Source organism: Podarcis gaigeae (assembly GCF_964106915.1).
Source record: "Podarcis gaigeae genome assembly, chromosome: 14".
NCBI lineage: Eukaryota > Metazoa > Chordata > Lepidosauria > Squamata > Lacertidae > Podarcis > Podarcis gaigeae.
The window spans coordinates 29,215,871-29,228,572 of record NC_139690.1 but is presented as its reverse complement, the minus strand read 5'-3'; positions in this window follow the sequence as shown (position 1 = coordinate 29,228,572).

Sequence of the window (12,702 nt, the reverse complement as noted above, 5' to 3'; positions counted from 1 at the left end):
CAGAGGCTTATTGTGCAGAGAAATGCAGAGCGGCTTCTGGCTCTGAGTCAGATCTGTTGCTTAATGGAGAGCTAATAGCATACAGGGAACGGCAAGAGCCCCAAACCCCGTGGCCTGATTGCCATCTGTGGGGAATCTGGAAAGCAGCAACAACCAGGCTGCCAAATGAGAGATGCTGCATTGAGCAAATTAGGAGTGAGCGCAAGGAAATCTGGGGTTCTTTAAGGCAGGATCCACAGTGCTGGCTCCTTTAAGACCCTCACACTAGTGCAGCCTTTATCAACCTGTGGGTCCCCAGATGTTGCTGAACTACAACTCCCATCACCCCTAGCTAGCAAGGCCAGAGCTCAGGGATGATGGGAGTTGTAGTCCAACAACATCTGGGGACCCACAGGTTGAGAACTGCTGCACTAGTGGGTAGCTAGCTGGGTGCCCACCAGATGTTTTGGACTACAACTCCCAGCAGCTCCTGCAGCTGGCATTGGCCATCATCAAGGATGATGGGAGTTGTAGTCCAAAACATCTGGAGAGCACAATTCTGGGCCCAGGACACCCAAAGGCCCAGCAGTTCCTGTATGCAACGGCCTATGTGATGAGATGCCACAAAAGACCCTCCTTTGGGTGCTACGCTGCCCCTATATGAGGGGGTAGCAAACAGGGAAAGGCCTCTTCCCACTTTGGAGAGGGTAAAGCGCCAACTTCACCCCCTACTGGCAGCTCCAGGTAAGATGACCTTCCAATTAGCAAGCCCAAGAGGCTCAGCGGTTTAGACCACAGCACCACCCACTCCCCCTAGGTTGGATCATAAGAAGAGCCTGCTGGATCAGGTTCATTGCTCATATGGTCTGGCATCTTGTTCTCACAGTGGACAGCCTGTGGAGAACCCACAAGTGGGATCAAAGCACAAGAGCAACTCTCCCTTCCTGCGGTTTCCTGTAACTGGTTTTCAGAAGTGTTGCTACCTCTGAATGTGGAAGCAGAGCAGTGCCATCATGGCTACTAGCCATTGATAGCTCCCTCCTCCATGAATTTGTCTAATTCTCTTTTAAAGCCATCAAAGGTGGTGGCCATTGCTGCCTCCTGTGGGTGGGAGTTCCATAGTTTAACTACACACTGTGTGAAGGTCTTTCTTAGATCTGTCCCAAATCTTCCAACAAGCTGCTTCATTGGATGTCCATGGGTTGTTGACCAAAGCATCCATCAGGGAAGAAAGTTTGCTGTATGCAAACCATCTTGTGAACCGTGAAGCACTCTGGAAGAAACACTTTGGCACGTGGTGTTGCCATGTTCTTTTTAACCTCCCCCAGCAGAGAGCTTAGGAAGAGGTGAAATGATAATGAAAAAGCCAATTCCCGTGTTTTCCTTTCCACTGAGCTGGGCACAGCCAGTCTGAACATTGTATAGAGTTATGAAAGAAGCATTCAGGTCAGGAGCTGCTCTCATGCAGAGGGGAACATCTTGTACCTCTTCTTCCAGGAGATTGGTTGTGTTGTTGTCTGTTCACCCCACTCCTCCAGGAGAACCACCAGTTGCTTGTTACTGGGGGTGGGCAGTGGGCTGGAGGACGGAAAATGCTGCCCATTTCACCCCCTGCCAAGGAAGAGCAAAATTCCACCCTCCCCCAGAGTGACCAGCTCATTCCCTTTTAGATTTTGCAAAGCACACACTCACAAGCTGGTCCTGCTTCCAGATATTTTACAGCCCAGTGCAGATATAACTCTTTTGCTGATTAAAAATGGCAACAATTTAAAAGGCTTTACAGTTACGCTTTTTAAACATTCAAAGGCTTGATTCTAATTAGAAACCTCTACTTGATTTCAGTCCTTCTTTACACTGCGACGCCCCCTGTGTATTTGTGCTGCAAGCAAAGTAGGGGGGCTGTGCACTGAAGGGCAGCACAGCCAATCACAAATACGATGAGAGAGCATGGAAAAGACAGCCGCACCGTCTCCCATGCCTTCTGTTTTGAGCTACAGCACCCACAACAAATCCTGAGCCAAAATGGGCCCATTGGGAGGGATTCAGCCCTCATTCATGTTGGGTTCAGGCATCCCAGGTCACTCTGAGTTGGATTGAGGGTCCTGAGCCATCTAAGGCTGTCAGTAGGCAGGAAAGAGAGGCAGGCATGAGGGAGAAGAAGGCTGAGAAACTGCAAAAAAGGAGATTGACCCAGTGGCTGCATCTTAATGGGTGAAGCTGACAAGGGGTGCCTTTCCTGCCAGGTCTCTCCCTTTCCCCCACACCTCTTCTTCTGCTCACCATTGCCAGGCCTTCCTTCCAGCCCTCAGAATAATCCCATCTTGCATGGTGTGTTGCTCCTCTGTCAATGTTTTCTCTGCATGCAAAGGAAGCCACTGGTGAAGGAGCAGCACCACAAAGGATTGTGTCCTCCCAGTGAACAGCTGTTAAGCAGGAGGGTCTGATCCTGTGCAGACTAAGTTGGAAGAAAAGACAGCTGAGATGAGGAGCCCCATCTAGGGATTTCACCAGCCAGCTCCTTTCCAAAGGAGTAGAAACCTCTTTTGTTGCCCAAAAAATGCCCCTGTGGCCTCCCTCTCTGTGTCTTGAATGGCCAGACCACCAAAGCCTAAAGGGGGTATTATCTGATTCTCTCCTTCAAGAGGTCAGGATCTTGATGGACCTCTGAGCATTTTTGCTGGGAGGCTGTTAATACCATCCTGATTTTTAAATAGAGGATATCGGATTAGCCACAAATATTAGCACTCTGGAGAAGTGAGGATGGGTGTTAATTATTCCTAACAGGCTTCCTAGAACTCAGGCAAGTTTTTGATTAAACCTAATAAGCATTGCCTTCTTAATACCCAGGAAAAGATGTGATTAAGCCTCCCAAAAGGAAGCTCAAAATGTTGTTTTCCAAAAATGCTCACTAAAAACAAAGTACATGAAACAAGGGTGGAATCTACACACATATAAAAAACGCTGTGAAAAATGCTTTTTCAAAAAACGTTTTGAGACATACATCGAATTTGGCATAGCTCGCTGTCGCCATCTAGTGTCCCATTTGTATATTGCAGTTTACAACACATTTAAAACGTTTCATTTGCAGCTGTGTAGCTGAGTCCTCAATTTCAATTGTGGGTGCAAAATCCAAGCAGTCAGTGCAGTCAAGCCCTGCATGCAAACAACACCTGTGGGTAGTCAGCACAGTGCCAGGGAGTGTCTGCATCCTCTCTTAGAATTGTATTTATCTCCTTCTCTCTTTGACTACCATAACCCAGTTGGGGACCAGTCATGTTGATATCCTACAAGCACCCAGATGCTACTGGAGAGTGGTAAATTAAAATAGTGGCCTGACACGAGGGGAAAAAGGAGTCGCTGGGGCCTCAAGACCTGCCACAGGGTGCTGCAGGCTGCCATCAGACCTGGTGTGGATAGACAACACAAAGCTCTGTTCCATCAAGTCTTCAAAGGCCAAGGCTGCCTCCCATCTCAGCCTGTCTCTCCGGACAGTCAAGCTGGATTCCTCGTGGCAACTTGAACTTGTGGGCATTTAATGAAACTGAATGTTGGAAGATTTAGGACACACAAAATAAATTACATTGCAATTCCCACAGGAGACAATGAAGGCCACCAACCTGGGTGGCTTTCAAAGAGGACTGGGCAAATTCGTGGAGGATAAATCTACCAGGGGCTACTAGCCATGATGGCAAGACTCTGCCTTCACAGTCGGAGGCAGTAATATGTCGAATATCAGTTTTTGGAAACCAGTTGAAGGTGGGGAGAGTGCTGCTTTTGTGCTCATGTCCTGCTTGTTAGCTTCCTGTTGGGGCATCTGGTTGGACACTGAGAGAGCAGGATGCTTGACTAGATGGACCCCTTTGGCCTGATATAGCAGCTTCTTCTGATGTTCTTATGGCAAGAGCTAGAAATGTCAGGCAATCCATGCACTGCATTTGCCCCAGGGAAGCCTCACCACTGCACCTGCTCTTTTGCATCACTGTCTCGGTCCCATCATGGCCCAGGTAGGGGAGGCCACACAGGTCTGTTGTAGAAATCAACCACAGGACACTTGAGTCTTGCCTTGAGCTCCTCTTTATTTCAGATACCTGGAGATTGATCTCTGATCTCATGAGAACCAAAGAGTCCTCTGAGCATGATGCAGAGTGCACATTATCTATATAATCACTGACACGCAAGGCACCGAGAGTTACTTCCACAAATATAAAATACCGTATTTTTCGCTCTATAACACGCACCTGACCATAACACGCACATCGTTTTTAGAGGAGGAAAACAAGGGAAAAAACATTCTGAATGAAACAGTGGATGTATCATTTTTGTGCTTCATGCTGTGGCCACAGACATGTGATCTGATGGTGAATTTGGGCTGACCCAATGCAAAAATCCTGAGAATCCCTGTGCATCCATGGTTTGTAACCACGTTTTTGCACCATTGCAGCCCCAGGCAACAGTGGGTGCGTGATTTTGAGGGGGCAGGCTGTAGCCATGGACATGCTATGTGATCTGATGGTGAATTTGGGGTGACCCAATGCCAAAATCCTGAGAATCCCTGTGGATCCATGCTTTTTAACCACATTTTTGCACCATTGCAGCCCCAGGCAACAGTGGGTGCGTGATTTTGGGGGGGCAGGCTGTAGCCATGGACATGCTATGTGATCTGATGGTGAATTTGGGGTGACCCAATGCCAAAATCCTGAGAATCCCTGTGGATCCATGCTTTTTAACCACATTTTTGCACCATTGCAGCCCCAGGCAACAGTGGGTGCGTGATTTTTTTGGTGCAGGCTGTAGCCATGGACATGCTATGTGATCTGATGGTGAATTTGGGGTGACCCAATGCAAGGATCCTGAGAATCCCTGTGGATCCATGCTTTTTAACCACATTTTTGCACCATTGCAGCCCCAGGCAACAGTGGGTGCGTGATTTTTTTGGTGCAGGCTGTAGCCATGGACATGCTATGTGATCTGATGGTGAATTTGGGGTGACCCAATGCAAAGATCCTGAGGATCCAGGCTTTGTAACCACATTTTAAGTGGGGAGCGAAGGAAAAACAAAGAAGGGACATTAGAGGGGTGTGCAGAGAAGCAGCTGGCTAAGAATGCAGGAGAGGGATTTAACGGGAGGGAGGAAAGAAAGGCAAAAGTTTCCCCCCACCCAAGCCAGCCATCTCTCTCTCTCTCTCTCTCTCTCTCTCTCTCCCTCCCTCCCCCCTCTCTCTCCCTCCCCCCCTCTCTCTCCCTCCCCCTCCCCCCTCTCTCTCTCCCTTCCCCCCTCTCTCTCCCTCTCCCCCAGCAGCACCGGAGCTTGCCTGGAGGGGAGGGGCTTTCCCTGCTCTTTGTTCCGTTTCAGCAAACACAGCAAGGAAACAGAGGAGGGTGGGCAGTAAGACCCTGAGGCAGAATGCAGGAAAGCAGCCGCTTCCTCTTTTCAAGTTTCGTTTCTTCGTGCAGCGTGCAGCGTGCAGCGCCGCGATTTGATTTTTGCATGATTTTTCGGCTCCAGGGACCACACATTCGCTCTATAACACGCACAGACATTTCCCCTTCCTTTTTAGAAGAAAAAATCTGCGTGTTATAGAAGGAAAAATACGGTAAAAGTTCAAAGCAATAGTTCAATATGTTTTTTGCAAAATAGTTGTTTACTCTTGAGATTCAGTGTGCGCAGCAATCATTTTGCTTTACTGGCAGTCTGTGGTTACAGGTGTTCGAACATTTTTGCACAACTTTGTTCTTTGTGGCTAAGCAGTACACGAGTAATCAAATGTCACCTCACCCTTATTCCTTGTCACTTTCATTTCTTGTTGTTGACCAGAGCAAAGTTCATTATCCTTAAACCTAAAGCCAAACTGTATTGATTAATCTAACAGGCCAAAGTATAAGTGCAGCCAGGAGGATTGGCTGGTGGTGCAACATCAGCCATGTGATACAGAAGGGGGAGGCATGTCTTCTTCACTTTCTTCTTCGCTACAATATATCAATTTATTTCCAATTGTCAATGTCAAAAGGGACTAAAATCTATAAAATTCATAGAAAATCAACGTGCCAGTTTGCTCAATTTCTCTAGGACTCCATCACACCTCCCCTGTCCAGCATAATCCCTCAAGCAAGGTGTTAAGACCCTAATCCTGTCAAATCGCTCTGATCAGCCTTTCCTCCAGGCAATGTCAGGTGGCAGACTATGCATATTTGAGACCATTGTTTTCTCATCCCCAGGAAGTGTTTATCTGTGCATATCTCCAGCTCTGCATATTCCCCCCTCCCTCCTCCATATGTTAATCTGTGTAACCCAACCTCCCTTTAATATATTCATGATGTAATCTGTGTAACCAAACCTCTCTTTAATGTATTCATGACGTGTTTTGCACTGTATTCTGGGACATGGAAGGAGTTTCAAAAACTCATGTCACCCCTTTCTCGCTGTTCAATCTCGCCTTGAACCTGTTGCGCAATAAACTTGGATCTTCTGCAGTTTGCTCCTGTCTACGGCTGAGCTCATTTTCCTTCGCAGGGACCCACGGACTTAGTCCGATGAGCTGGGTGGCAGAGCAGCCTCGCACCCAGATTTTGCCGTAACATATGTGAAGCTTGTTGCTTTCCCTCGCTGTCTGTCTGTCTGGCCACCCAGATCCTTGGCTCAGCATTCTAGACAGTTCCTTTGCAGCCTGCATGAGCCTTCAACATCTGAAAGAGCAGAACTGAGACAGGGTTGCCTGGAGATAAGAAATCTATGGCTTTCCCTGTTGATGGGCAGAATAAATTTGATTTGGGCCTGCAGTGGTCATTTGCAGCTTGTGCCAGAAACACACTTACCATCTTGTAGGCTGTTGATTGCACTTGGATGTTGATTTGTGCATGGCTCACAGGCCCTGCACCAACAGGGTGCCAGGCAGAAGGTAAGATAAGAGACCATTTAACACCTAACTCATTCTTTAAGATCAGTTGAACAATCTACTGTTCAGGGCAGAAGTCAATTATGGACAGCACAATGAAGGAGAGGCAGACAAATGCTCACACCTGCTTGAGGCCACCCAGACAGCCACATGAAAGGAGTCTTGTTGCTGCAGTTCCTGTTGTTATACTTGTTGCCTTTGAAGAGCAGCCTGCTCAGTTCCTGTCCCTTGGAAATGGGCCTGGAAGAGAGAACAGAGCAGGCCAAGTTTTGCACAGCATGGAGGTAAATGTGATCCCTTGTTCATTGCTGTAGATTCAAGAGGAAGATGTTCTGGTTGCCTCGCCTCAAAAAGGAGGGTAGAGTTGGAAGTGGTTCAGGAAAGGGCAACTGGAATGATCATGGGGGTGGAATGATTCCTTTATGAAGAAAGGTTTGGGACTTTTCAGTTTAGGGAAAAGGCAAGTGAGAGACAATGTGATAGAAGTTTATAGAGTTATGCATGGCATGCAGAGAGTAGATAGAGATAAGTCCCCCCCCCCCTCATCCCACTAGATGTTGTGGGCATCCAAAGAATTTGAATGTTGGAAGATTCAGGAGAGACAAAAGAAAGGACATCTCCACACAGTGCATAGTCAAAGTGTGGAACTCACTCTCCCAAGAGGCTGTGGTGGCCACCACCTTAGATGGCTAGAAAAGAGGGTTAGTCAAGTTCATGGAGGAGAGAACTCTTGATGGCTACTAGCTACTAGCCATGAAGGCCATGCTCTGCTGCCACAGCTGGAAGCAGCAATGCTTCTGAATGTCAGTTGCTAGAAGCCACGGGAGGGGAGAGTGTACCTGTGCTTGGGTCCTTCTTGTGGGTTTCCCAAAGGCATCAGGTTGGCTGTTATGAGAAGAGGATGCTGGATTGGGTGGGCCACCAGCCTGATCCAGCAGGATCTTCTTATTTTCTTATGTTATATAATAATAATAATAATAATAATAATAATAATAATAATAATAATAATAATAATAATAATTTATTTATACCCCACTCATCTGGCTGGGTTTCCCCAGCCACTCTGGGTGGCTTCCAACAGAATATTAAAATACAAAACCTATTAAACATTAAAAGCTTCCCTAAATAAGGCTGCCTTCAGATGTCTTCTAAAAGTCTGGTGGTTGTTTTTCTCTTTGACATATGGTGGGAGGTTCCCTGTAATTTGGCTTCTCGCAGTGAGGGAACCGCCAGAAGGCCCTCAGCACTGGACCTCAGTGTCAGGGCAGAATGATGGAGGTGGAGACGCTCCTTCAGGTATGTTATGTTCTTAAGTTACAGTGACTGGTCGAGAGTTGGCCACTGTAGGCAGCTTCACTGTCTGCTTCACTGCATGCCCAGAACATGCCCAGCTGCAGTGCCAGCAGCAAGCCAGGGCCCAGGTTACCAACCCCTCCATGTGCCACCGCCCTAAACATGGGCAACTCTTTGCTGTCCCAGCCCCCTCCCCTGGCTCAGTTTCATGCTGTAAGCCCAGGCCCAGAAGGGCAGAGAGAAGACCAAGGCAAGGGGCTGCCAGCCATGCCACCCTGGTGTGTGACAGTTACCAGTCCTCTGACAGCTACCGCAATGTTCTTCCAGATGAAAGGAGGCAGCAGGGAGGACTTTGCAGGAATGCTTGGGTAGTCATCACACATCGGGTGGGGGGCCATTATAATTCCATCTCTTGTTCTTGCTGCCTCAGCTACAATACCAGCACATCCATCCCTCTTCATTAGTACCGGGGTGGGGTGGGGGTGGGGAACTGGTCCAAGCATGTCATAAATTGTGCCCTGGAAGATGCATGGAGGGCAAGGGAAGAGGGGATTTGCATGCTGATGTTTTGCGGGTCAACCCCTGGCAGCTTCTGCAGATAAGGCTGGGGAAGTCCCCTGCCTGAAACCTGGAAGAGCTGCTGCCTGTCAGTGTAGACAACACTAAGCTTGCTGGATGGAGAGTGTGACTCGGTATAAGGTAGCTTCCAGTGTCCTTATGTGCAGGCACTAGCAGCTCATTATTACCTCCCATTGGGACTGACATTTAACAAGAGCATTTAATGTGGCCTGTTGAACTCTAGTAATGTGGCTCTAATGGGCTTGGAATAACCCAGTGGGGGAATTGGGCAGACACAGGAGGGAGGAGCTGCCTGCCTTCTCTGACAGTGTACAGCTTGGCTTATTTGCACAAATCATTACCGACTCTTTGCTCTGCAAGCCCATTTCTGCAACTGAGCTTGCTCTGCTCTTGGCTAGAGGTACAGTGTCAGGATGAGCTGGTGGCAGGGAGGCTGGCTGGTGGCTTTTCACAGAACTACAGAGTTCCAAACAGGCAAACAACTGGGGCTCAAGAATCATGCAAGAGACCTTGGAAGTCATCTAGCTCAACCCCCAGCTTAATGGCAACTTACAGCATTTGCGACGGCCATCTAGCTTCTTCTTAAACATTTCTAGTGAAACCTCCCACCTCCCAATGCAATCCATTCCACACATCCCTGTGGGAGAGGGCTAGGGCAAGGAAAATACATCTCACACATGCTCAGGGGTAGTTTTTATTTCATTACAGCTTTGTATGCTTCAGAGGCGAGCCACAAACCAGCTAGGAAGCCGGTGCAGGGATTCGGAGAGGGGGAGGGGGAGTGTCACATGAGCAGAATGATGAGAGGCACATGACTTAGGCAGCAGAAGACCAATGCAAGGGGACCCAGGTGAGACAGCAGAATGCCAAAGAAGGCATAGAATTGTAGAGTTGGAAGAGACTCAAAGGGTCATATAGTCTAACCCCCTGCAATGCAGGAATCATAGCTAACAGTCTTGGTAAGAGACAACCCAGAAATGTTGTGACTGCCAATGGGGCATCGCTGCAGAAAGAAGTGACAGGTGGCATGATTTTGAACATGCAATGTCTTCTTTTTGGTGTATTGCTCTTTGGTGGTGGTGGGGCTCATGGTCTTGGTCCCCTGGCTGGTAGCAGAGGCCAGAGTGGGGTTCCCTTCAGTGCTGTCTCTGGTCTTCATGGTGTGACAGTTTTGATGCTCCATTGGAGAAATTGGTGTGGCCCTAATGTTGAAGCCACACAGAGTTCTTCAGTCTCACATACTCTCTGCTTCTCAATCTGCTGGCAATTTTGCTTCTGTGAATATTTGCCAGCCTTCAATGCACCCCATAGGCACACCATCAACTTCTGCTTTTTAATTATTATTTTAAAAATAATTTGGCCACATAGACAAATCGAATCATAGAACTCAAACAGACCCCAAAGGGTAATCTACTATCTACTCTAACCCATGGCAAAGCAGGAATCACATCTAAAGTATCCCTGACCGATGGCCACCCAACCGCAATTTAAAAACCTCTAATGAAGGAGAGTCTATCACCTTTTGAGGAAGTTCGTTCCACTGTCAAACAGCTAATCCCATCAGAAAGTCTTTCCTAATGTTCAGTTGAAATTTCCTTTCTAGTCATTTAAATCCATTGGTTTGGGTCCTCCCTTCTGGAGTAGCAGAAAACAAACTTGCTCCATCCTCCATATGGCAGCACTTCAGGTATTTGACGATGGCTATCCTATTTCACAATGGGACGCAGGTGGTGCTGTGGGTTAAACCACAGAGCCTAGGACTTGCCAATCAGAAGGTCGGCGGTTTGAATCCCCGCGACAGGGTGAGCTCCCATTGCTCGGTCCCTGCTCCTGCCAACCTAGCAGTTCGAAAGCACGTCAAAGTGCAAGTAGATAAATAGGAACCGCTCCAGCGGGAAGGTAAACGGCGTTTCCGTGTGCTCCTCTGGTTCGCCAGAAGTGGCTTATTCATGCTGGCCACATGACCCGGAAGCTGTACGCCAGCTCCCTCGGCCAATAAAGCGAGATGAGCGCCGCAACCCCAGAGTCGGTCACGACTGGACCTAATGGTCAGGGGTCCCTTTACCTTTATCCTATTTCACACTCTGTTTCATCCAGGCTAGGCAACCCCAGTTCCCTCAACCATTCATCCTAGGGCTTGGTTTCCAGATTGTCCTGGCCACCCTCCTCTGCACACCTTCCAGCTTGTCAATTTCCTTCTTAAACTGTGGTGTCCAGAACCCAACCTGTGCTGTGCCACTCCAAAGCAGCCTTCCAGTATTCCAGCTGCTGGCTCAGCCAATGAGAGCCACTGGCTCCGTGGGTTTCCTTTCAGGGGGAGCTGTGCTGGAGGTGCCCACCATGCCATCCTGCCCCTTTGTGCCTTTTCCTCCTGATGTTGGCATGGGATTCCGGTCCCGGCTTGGCCCTGATTAAAGAATTATTCATAGCCCACGTGGAGGGCCGTTGCAGTGATCTGTCTCTGGAATGAGTTTCTCTTGTGAAGAGGTAACTAAATCACAGCCGCTGGCAGCGTGCCCGGCTGGACAGTGTAGCCAAGAGGCCTCCCCCCCTATGGCAGGTGATTAAGCTCCATAATCACCATGGCTGTGGGTCTCCTTTTTCTGGGTGGGTGGGGATTTATCACGGGCGGGCTGCTGACACAGGCCGGGGGGGGGGTGCGCGGAGACAGCTGCGGTGTAATTATTCAGCAAATATAATTAGCTACAGATGTACTGAATAAGTAATATGCAAAAGATATTTATCCCTGACTGCTGCAGCCCATTAAAATGCATTATTATGGCTATTTGTCAGGAAAATGGCAACATTTATTAATGCATTAAAGTTAATTCCTAGTAAATTAGTAATTGGCTAAACAATGCAATGAACATTAACACGGGAGATTTTGCAGAGGGAGTGGCAATGGAGGAAGGGAGGAAAGAAGGGAGGAAACAACATCTCAGAGTAGTAGTTACCCCCCCCCCCTTCAGTGAAGAAGCAAGAGGTCTCTTTTGCTTGCCCTCTGCTTTATTAGCTGGGAACAGTTGGCTGCCCTAAGATTGGGCATTAGAGGGTCCCAGATGGAATAAGGCAGGTCATGCAAAAAGCCCCCAGTGATTGTGCTGGATGCCCTGCTAAGAGAATGCCAGAATGAGAACCTGGTATAAAAATGAAAAGGGGACAGAGTCTCGTAGTTTAAGGGTTTTGGCCCAAGGAGGTAAAAGGAGAGGACTTGGGTCACATCCACACTTTGTATCTAAAGCACATTCAACGTGTATTTGAAGCACATTGCTTCCCACTTCCGAATCCTGAGAAACATCGTTTGTTAATGGTCCTGGGAATTGTAGCTCTGTGAGTGTTAAACTACAGATTCCAGGATTCTTTGGGCAAGCCACATTCTTTAAATGTATGGTGGGGATGAGGGTGTGGTGGTGAAAGACAGGAACACCCTGGAGATTTGCTGGGGCCAGGCAGAGGAAGCTGAGCAGGAATTTGGCTACGCTCTCTTTAATAAATAAGAACATAAGAAGAGCCTGCTGGATCAGGCCAATGGCCCATCTAGTCCAGCATTTGGGGTTCACAGTGGCCCATCAAATACCTCAATGGGAAATCCACAAGCAGAACCTGAGCACAAGCATTTCCCTCTCCTGGGGTTCCCAGCAATTAGTATTCAGAAGCATTACTGCCACCAGGCAGAACACAGCCATTATGGTCATCAATAGCCCTCCCCTCCATGAATTTGCCCAGTCCTCTTGTAAAGCTACCCAAGCTGGTGGCCATCATGGGGCAATGAGTCCCATAGTTTAACTATACACTATAAACTGTAGAAGTCCTTCTTTTTATCTGTCCTGAGTCTTCCAACATTCAGCTGCATTGAACACCCATATGTTAATGTTATGAAAGAGGGAGGAAAACTTTTCTCTCCACTTTCTCCATGCCATAATTTCATAAACTTTTATAATGTCATCTCTTACTTACT